Consider the following 7417-nt stretch of genomic DNA (forward strand, 5'->3'; position numbering starts at 1 on the left):
TTCCCTACAATTTTTCCCATTAATGCTACTTTACATTTGATAATGCACTCCAAAGTCTACATTCACAGAATAGTTACCTATTTAGCAAAAAGAACTCCAAGGTTTTTGCACTTGCAAAGACATTAACTTCCTATAAGGAAAAACAAACATAATTCACTGCTTTTAGGTAAAGGCAGTAAATTGCTTCAAGATGGAATACTACTTTCAGCTCTACCCCTGCAGTAAGTCCATCAGAAAATAACTTGGAAAAGTACAATCTCTGAAAGTAAAAATAAGCCACAGAAATATGCTTAGCTTGTTGAAAGTGAGTATATACCCTAACAATTTTTTGGTTAAAAATTATTCAAAAGTTGAAGGTGAGTAATTTGAACATTTATAGAAACAACAAATCAATAGCAAACACCATTAGTTTTCCGATCAAGGACAATGATTTTTGTCAACTATGAAAGTATTTGTCTGCACAACAGAGGATACATCTAGAAAAAAAGGCTTACTATGCCTCTGGAATTATGTTTCTAACATTACAATACTTTTTCTAATAACCATCTAGTGGGATGAGTTACCTAGGGAAAATATGGAACATAGTTTCCTAGAAGTCTTTAACAAGGACAGTGGCCAGTGGCTATTAAGAGTGCTGTGACAGGTTTGCTGGCCTTTACAACCCTGGCAACTGGTGTGCAATGGATGACCTACACTCCATGCCTGTCAGTTATTAAAATTGCTCTCAGTGCTAGTAAGCAAATGGCCATGCCTGCAGTAAGTCTGAGTCTCCAAAGTCACTGGTGGTCTCAGGAAAAAAAAAAAATTCCAGTCCATTTTTTTTCTGATGGCAGCTTGTCTTGACCACAGAATTTCACATAAGGACCTTTAAAACATGTGCAAATTTAGCCCAGCTGGTGTGGCTCAGCGGTGGAGTGTCGACCCATGAACCAGGAGGTCAAAGTTCAATTCCAGTCAGGGTACATGCCTGGGTTGTGTACCTGGGTTGTGGGCTGGATCCCCAGTGGAGGGTGTGCAGGAGAAAGCCAATTGATGATTCTCTCTCATCATTAATGTTTCTTTCTCTCCCTCTCCCTTCCTCTCACTCTAAAATCAATAAAAAAATTTTTTTAAATGCATACAAATTTGTAAACAAGCAGATAAACCTATTTTAGCCTCTGAAAATACCACAAACTGAGATAAACTATCCTCCCTCTAAGAAGTGGCTTGCTTTCATCTTCTATGAAATCAGAAATAGACTTTATGTTTTTATTTTACTTTTTATTGATGAGAGGGAGAGAGAGACAGAGCGAGAAGAGAAAGAGGGAAGAGAGAGAGATTTGTTGTTCCATTTATTTATGCATTCATTGGTTGCTTCTTGTATGTGCCCTGACTGGGGATTGAACCTGCACCCGTGGCGTATCCAGATGAAGCTCTAACCAACTGAGCTACCCAGCCAGGGCTAGAAATAGAGTTTATACTACTAATAATCTCATAGAGTTTGGCAGTTGTAAAGAGCCTTAGAAATTTTGCAGATGAAGACACAAGTGCTGAAAGGTTAAGACCTAAGACCAAACAGCTAGTTAATAGTTCAATACAGAACCCAAATTTTCAGATTTCTGATCCAGTGTTCTTTTCACCATAGCATAAGTCTATCAATCTTTGTAAAAAATGTCTCCAAATATCAATAAAAACATATAACTAGTTAACAACTTTCAGAAAAGTATTTATATGCTTCAAATCTATACTTAATAAATGATTAATTAAGGCTGGCACATAGCAATTTACCTGCTTTCCACATAGTTTAAAGGATATAGCTAGTAAATAATAGAAACGTATTTTGATACTCAACTATGATTGTACTCCAAAAACATCAATGCTTACTGATCACCTACTTTTGGGCATCATGCTAGGTGCTGAGGAAATAAGAATGAATACAGCCCTGCTGGTGTGACTCAGTTGGTTGAGTGTTGTCTCATGCACCAAAGGTCGCTAGTTTGATTCTTAGACAGGGCACATGCCTGGTTTTCGGACTTGATCCCCAGGAGGGCCATGCAGAAGGCAGCAGATTTATGTTTCTCTCCCTCCCTTCCTCCCTCTCCCTTCTATTCCCTCTAAAATCAATAAAAACACATTTAAAAATATTGAATACAAACATGGCCTCCTCCTGTAAAAAAATTTATGCTTAAAATTATCTTCATAATATTGCCTTAGATTTTTATAGTGCCTTATAAGATATATCTCTCCACTGAGTCTCATTAAATCCTGATGAGTTAGGCAAGGGAGAAGTGATCAGAGCAGAATGATTCTGTCCTAATGCAGCTTTTTTCACATTGCAACACTGACTTCTTTGGTTTCCATTACACAAATATTTAAACTCATAAGTGTACCAGGTAAGCCTGGTTTGTAAGAATTCTTACTCTTTTTTAAATCCCACGTTTATTTCAAATGGCAATGCTGCCCCTGATACAGATTCCTTTGTTAACAATTGCAATTATATGCTAAAAGTTACTGAAACTTAACCTATTATAAATGAGTATAATTTAGATAAATTATCAAGCTAACTACTAAAATGATACAGAAGAAATGAATATTTACTTTTCAGGCCAAATACGAAACATGTTATTCTTATATTAGATATAAATTTAAAATAATGATGATCTTATATATATTATTTCTTAAATAATTGTATGCACTTTGGGATCATTTAAATTATCTCATTAATTAATTATGAGTTACTTGACAAACAACATATTACAATTCCTATTGTGTCAATACAGAAAAAGAGGCAAAGATGTGATACAATCTTCCTCCTCTCCCTCATACACAAATACAAAGTAGCAGTTTGGTATCGGAATTCAGTTTCTCAGCCATCCAGGTCAGAGTTCTATACAGCTTCATTTTTTAAAAATATTAAACTTGAAGGAAAAGTTCTAAGCTACTACTTTTATTACAAACTTACAAACTCTTTATTGAAGCATTTTAACTTTAATTTCTTAATTGACTGATTTTAGAGAGAGAGAGAAAGGGAGAGAGAGAAACATCGATTTGTTGTTCCACTTATTTATGCATTTATTTGTTGTTTCTTGTATGTGCCCTGGCCAGGACAGAACCTGCAACCTATAGCATATGGGGATGATTCTCTAACCAACTGAGCTACCTGGCCAGGGCTGAAGCATTTTAACTTTAAACTCCCCAAATTGTATAATTAGGGAGAGGAGAAAGAACACCTAAAACTTTCTCAATCAGGATCAGTTGATTCATATAATAAAGGATTAAATGTGAATAAGATACATATCAGTATATCTAAGTTTGAGTCATCTTTAGAATGATGGCTCTCTCAAGCCTTCAAGTTGAATACTCAGACTTCAGTTTTGCCTCACATTTCTTATTTATACTCTAATACTTCAGTTTCTCTTACCCACAGTTTTTAATTTTTATTATAGTATTTTTCCCAAAAAAGGATTGTTAAAAAGATGTCCTTTAAACATAAACTTAAGAACAAACTGAGGCAAGTCAATATAATTTATACAAAATTATCAAGATATCAAGAAACTTCAGCAGAGATATTATTACATTGTGTGTAAGGTAACTTCTAGCCATAATTATTTCCCAGGCAGGTTGTCTAACACCTTGGTGTTTGACAATGGAATGGGATTCTAATAAAATGAAACTAAAAGCCAGACAGGTTTTTGGCCTCTCCCTAGTCACACCTGTAACACTAGCAGTCAGCAAAGTGGAAAATAGGATTTATTACACAAACCGAGTATGTTATCTCAGCTAAGTTCATCCATTAGCTCTAATACTTCTGAAGGGGAATGGAAATGAACCTTTATTAAACACCTGATCCAGGATAAAAACTCTCTTGGATCTATATATCTCATTTAATTCAAAAAACAACAGCTCTATCGAGTAGCAAGTACTCCCATTAAGGAGACAGGACATCTGTGCAAAGTAATCCTGCCACTAACTGTAAGAGCCAGACTTTGAATCAAGGAGCTTCAGATTTCAAAGCCAATATTTTTAGTACTCACAGGGTTTTAGGGCTAAAACACTAGTACCACATAAAACATTAGCACAATTCTTTTGTGTTACAGATGAGAAAACTGAGGTCCAAAGATCATGAGACTTGCCGAAGTACATAACACTTATGGTGAAACCGGGATTTGAATTCAAGTATCCTGATTTCCAGTGCAGTTAGTGGATAATGCTCTTTATTTCTGCGCACGCGAGTGTGTGAGTGTGTGTAATTCTCTCCTCTCCCCAAAATATATATAGTATATATACATTTTTATTGATTTCGGAGAGGAAGGGAAAGGGAGAGAGAGATAGAAACATCAATGATGAGAAAAAAATCATTGATCGGCTGCCTCCTGTACAGGAGCCCCTACGGGGGATGGAGCCCGAAACCTGGGCATGTGCCCTTGATCAGAATTGAACCAGGGACAGTCAGTCTGCAGGCTGACGCTCCAGATCATCCACTGAGTCAAACCAGCTAAAGTGAGTGTCATTCTTGATATAATTTGCATGTAATTTATAACATCGCATCTCCAAATGAAATTTGTATGTGTGACAAGTTCAAGAATGTACATTTTTAGTGACCAAAATTATTAAATGTGTTTGGCAAGAATAAAAACTTAGTGTTTATAAATTATTACATATTGTAAAGTCAGCTGCCAATACGCTTGTTTATTCAGTTAATAACGTGCCTATTTTATACTGGCTACTGTGCATGGCAGTAAGAACACAACTGTATGTGAGATAAACGGGGTCCCTATCCTCTTGGAATTCACATCCTGGCAGAGGGTACAGACAAATAGGCAATTATAATGCAGTGAGTCAATGGTATGATGGTGAGAGTACAAGCTGCTATGGGAACAGGAAGCAGGGACACCTAACCCAGACTAGACTTTTCAAAGGAGGTGATAATGAAAGATGAGTAGGAGTCAGCTAGTTAAGGATGGGGTATGGAGTGTACATATACTTCAGGAGGAGCTGTAGAAGGGAGGAGAAATGTACCTAGAGAGATAAGGACCAAATCATACAGGTCCTTGAAAGCAAGGACTTTACAATCTTGTCTATTAGAATTATCTGGGGAACTTTAAAAGCAAACAAACAAAACAGATGTCTGGGCTCCATCTTAAACCAATTAAATCAGAATTTCTGGGAATGAGCCTCTGACACTGGTATTTTTCAAAAGGTAACCAGATGATTCTAAAAACCAGCTAGGATTAAAAACCACTGTTTAAGCTATACAGGGAATTAGAAATATATTGTAAATAAAAGATCATCTTAACTAAACTTCTGTGGGTCCCTAGTTTCTTTATCTATTAAAAAGCAGGTTAGAAGTGGTATGATATAGTAAAAGAAATCAGAAAACATTGGTTTTTATCAATGAGTCTGTCATTTTGACACCTGTCTGGCCTTAGATTAAAATATCATTTCTCAGAGATAGTAATACTGCCTTACTTAAGGGGTTGTTGTATAGCTCAGGATAAATAATACTTAAGAAAACAGCTTGATAACTGTGCTAGTAAAATATAAACCATGATATTACAAGATTTAGGCTGCTAAAGTTGTCCGATTTTTAAGATCATAAGTATTTTCACCAGAGATGAAATAATTTATGATGCTTCATTTAAAGAAGCAACCTTATGTTGGCAATCAAGATAATAAAATAAAGAATTGATTCTTTAATGCTGCTCTAGTTGCTAAAGAGATCAAATGGGATTAAGTTAGCTCTTCAAATAAACAAATAAACAAAGCGAAAGTCTTTTTTAAATGGTACTATGAATGTTTAAAAATCTTTATTCAATAAAGGGTACTAACAAGGAAGTCACACACAAAGTAAACTGTTTTAGGAAAAAAGTTATTATGATCTACATTATTATATAAGTATTTTATTTAAAAGTTTAGTTTTTTTGTTTCGTTTTTTTTTAAGGGAATACTTATTTGGGATGGAGAGGATCTTATCCTGACAGGAAGGAAGCTCTGCCTCCAAGAGGACTGTGCCACATACAGAACCAGGCAAAGCCACTGCTCTTTTACAGTCCTAGCCCCACGAGAATATACACTTTCATGTAATTTTTCAGTTTAAGTACAGTATTTATATTTAGCGACATCTCTTTAATGCTATATCCAATTTACTTATAATTTTAAAAAATTAGATATATAAAAACACTGTTCTGCATGTAAATGTGGTTCATTTTTAATTCTTCAACTAACACTGATAGCAGTGCCTTTCAAACTGTATACTCAGTCAATGATAAACTTCTGAAAAAACTCATTGATGAAATTTTATCTCAAAACACAAACTGAGAAAACGAAAAAACAAACAAAAAAACCAACACACATCACTGGATCATCTTCAGATAAAAATGACACTGCAGAACAGTTCATCTGATATTTAAAATTTTCCAGAACATGTGATGTTCACAACCAGAATTCAGTAGTTCAGTTAAAAAAAAACAACAACAAACAACAAACTTAAAACTTGAACACACAGACATATTAACAGATTCTAATGCCGTCGTTGCTTGTGTTCTAATTCATCCAAATTCAGTTGGCAACATGGTATCCTAAGTATTTCCAGGTCTTTTCTTAACAGGCAATCCAGCACATAAATTGTGCACAATGCACTAATGTAAGCAGATAACCAGAGAATCGACTTTCTAAGCAGGGAAACAGGCGACCAGTACCGCCCGCGGTGGTTCCAGTGCAGCCTTAGAAAACACCCGACTTGAGTTACCAGGAGTTCACCTACCCAAGTTTTCTAGGGGTTCTCCCAGGCTTCTCAAACTACGACCCAAAACATTACACCAGCCCATGTTCTGCATGTGCACAAAGGCGCAGCGCTAAAATGAGGAAGCTTCACCCCCTTCCCCCCCCCCAAAAAAAACCCGAAATCACAGCTCTATTTCATTAAAGAATGTGCCGGCTGTTTTCCACGCGCTTCCCCTTATTGCGCCCCCTTTCCCTGCAGGGAGCTCTGTAAACAGCTCTCCAGTTATTGACATCTAAGAAAGTCGCTTTCGATTCCCAAGTCTAGGAGCCAGCCGCCACCACCACGGTGCCTTCAGCATCCTAAAATAACCCTAAAATAACCCTCCGGGGCCGCGGTCACCCGCAATGCCCCGTCGCCCCGAACCACTTCGGAGTTACGAAACCAGCATCACAGCAGAGACTTGGTGAAGACACCAACCACGAGACAATGTCTCACTCAGGTCTATGAATGAAAAGATCCACACGTTCGATTGTCACGGTCAAAAGGGAAAGAAAGAAAGAAAGAAACAACCTCGGGAAGAAGGGTGGGAGGGGAGCTGCGGGGTGGGGGTGCGGTTTTCCTTCGAGCCCCAGCCGGGCGATTTAAACCTGGACGAGGCGAACGCAGGGTCTCGGGCTGGCGGGGCCGTAAGTCCGCAGGTTTGACAGCCCCTTA

The sequence above is a fragment of the Myotis davidii genome, unplaced genomic scaffold (genome assembly GCF_000327345.1).
Source record: "Myotis davidii unplaced genomic scaffold, ASM32734v1 scaffold123, whole genome shotgun sequence".
Lineage (NCBI taxonomy): Eukaryota > Metazoa > Chordata > Mammalia > Chiroptera > Vespertilionidae > Myotis > Myotis davidii.